This window comes from Elephantulus edwardii, unplaced genomic scaffold (assembly GCF_000299155.1).
Source record: "Elephantulus edwardii isolate Elephantulus edwardi_28Jun2011 unplaced genomic scaffold, EleEdw1.0 scaffold00226, whole genome shotgun sequence".
NCBI lineage: Eukaryota > Metazoa > Chordata > Mammalia > Macroscelidea > Macroscelididae > Elephantulus > Elephantulus edwardii.
The window spans coordinates 4,150,492-4,153,149 of record NW_006399976.1 but is presented as its reverse complement, the minus strand read 5'-3'; positions in this window follow the sequence as shown (position 1 = coordinate 4,153,149).

Below are 2,658 nucleotides of genomic sequence, written 5' to 3'. Positions count from 1 at the left end.
TTCTTTGGAATGGGAACAAATATAGATCTCTTCCAGTCAGCTGGCCAAGTGGTTGTTCTCCAGATTTCTTGGCACAACTTGGTGAGCACATCCAGGGCAACATCTGTTATCTGAAATACTCATACATAATTTTGGAAAGAGGAGTGGCATCCACTTCCGTAATAACTTGCCTCCAGAAACCCTATGTACCTGGAGAGAGGATGAAAGGCACCCAAGTGTCGAGGACTCTCCTTCATAGGGTCGCTATGAGTCGACTGTGACCCGACGGCACTTAAGAACAACAACAACAATAACATACATATTTTGCTTTGTTTTTGTCGTATACTTTCAAGTCAGAACCAAATCATAACTGACCGTCCAGTGGGTTTTCAAAGGTAGTAAACTGAATGGGACGACATTGTCCATCGTTCTCCCACAGAACAGCTGGTGGATTTCAACAGTGTGTTTTCGGAATCACAGCACAGAAACAGGACTGAGGTGTCCCTGTGATGTAGGTACCTCCATCTGGGGGTGCTTGCCTCTATGGCTGCAGAGCTATCCTAGCAACTAAACAGGACAAGACATTTAAGTGAGCAGAACTTTGTGCACAGAAACACAAGGCTGACCTGGGAGCCTCTGCAAACAAGTGGCCCAGAAGGGGGTCTGATTTCCACTACACCAGAGACAAAAGGAGCACAACAAGCCTCAAGAGAAAAGGTCAAGAGGGGTGGATACTCTGTGCTGAAGCAAACACTCTCCATTGCTTGTGGGGAGAGAAGACTGAGGCGTCCCTGGGGATGTAGGTATGACTATCTTGGAGTACTTGACGCTGCAGCTATGAGGCCATCAACAAGGGCAAAGCAGGACAAGATACTTTGGTGTGCAGAACTTTACACACAGGAAAGAATTTTTTACATCTCTGTTAGCCTCTGCATGCAGGCGGCCCAGGAACCAAACAGGAAGAAAAATTATACTACACAGAACTTCAGAGAGAGGGAAGGGATTTTTGTAGCTCTCTGCAAAAGAGAGGGAGGAAGGGCTGACTTGAGAACCCCTAAATACAAGCTGCTTCAGGTGATAGCCATGAACTCTAATCTCTTGCCACTAAAGAGGCAAAGGAATACATGAAGCTCCAGGAGAAAAAGTGCATGAGAAACAGCTTGAGTAGAGCACCAGGTCTCTCACATCATTTAGCCTCTTCATATATGAAAGAGGCCTATAGAGTTGATGTCAGGAGATAACTTCAAGGCGATATTCCCATATGGCTAAAGTGCAGAATAGAGAGAAACTCAAGGACTTTAAGAAAGGCAAATTTTCCCTAAAAAGACTTACAGTGGAGTAAGTATCTCACCACATTTTAACTTGGCAACTAACTGGTAACAGTATAAAGACAATAATCACCAACAACTTGCAGAGATACAATAGAAACAACTTAACACTTACCCAGAAAAACTTCACATAATGTCTAGAAAGCAACAGGCAGCTTCAAACACCATGGAAAAAAAATGAAACCTTCTCCAAAAAAAGAGCAAAAATTATCAGAGACTTCATGAATACCTCACAGTCAAGAAGACAGATGATATATGTTGATACAGAGACCTTCAAACAGCTAAAATACAAGTAAAAAGATGGGTGGAAAATGGAAGTCATGGATAAAAGAAATAACCCAGGGGTAGAGCTACAGAAGAATATATTGGTGAAGAGTTATTTGAACAGTTACAGAAGAAGGTGCCAATGATGGAAGAAATAATGGAAAGCAGAAGAAAGCAAATGCTCCAGAGACATGGAGCCAGAAGTAATACATTGATGAAGAGGAACTTGCACAAATTCAGAAGAAAATGCAAAAAAAGAAAATGGAAGAAAGAGTGGAAATTATAGATGAAGACATAAAATAATTTGAAAAATCATCACAAGATAGAGAGGGTATTATCAACACAGTACTAGAAATAACAGAAAGGGATGAAAATGTAATACAGAACATTAAGACTGAAATGGTAGAAGTGTCCAACATGTTGGAAGGGAAAAAAACAGAACAAAACTGGAGGAGCAGAGAGTCATTGAGCTAGGAGACAAGCACCTCAACAGAAACATACAATAAGAAAAATCAAAGATGATAAATAAAATGAAGAAAATATTAAAATTATTTGGGATGACATCAAAAGGAATAACATACACATGACTGGAATTCCAAAATAACACAGGGATAGGGAAATCACTGAGGAAATTGTGGAAGAGGTACTAGAAGAAAATTTCCCAGGTATTATGAAGAATGAGGAAATCCACATTTAGGAAGAACAGCAAATATCAAATAGACTAGACCCAAAAAGGAAAACATCAAGACATATCACAATCAAATTCTCCAAAATAAAAGATAAGGAAAGAATATTAAAAGTAGCATGAGGAAAAACTAAGTGTTGCCTACAAAGGAAAAGCAATCACATTAGCATCTGATTTTTCAACAGAAATAATACATGTAAGAAGACAATGGGATGATATACCAATAGCTGAAAGAAAACAACAGCCCACCAAGGGTCCTGTACACAGCAAAGCTCTCCATAAAATACGAAGGAGAAATCACATCCATTGCAGAAAAGAAAGAACTTGAGGAATTAGTGAAAACAAGACCAAAGCTACAAGAATTTTTGAAAGCAGTTTTACACACAGTGACACGAAAGGAAA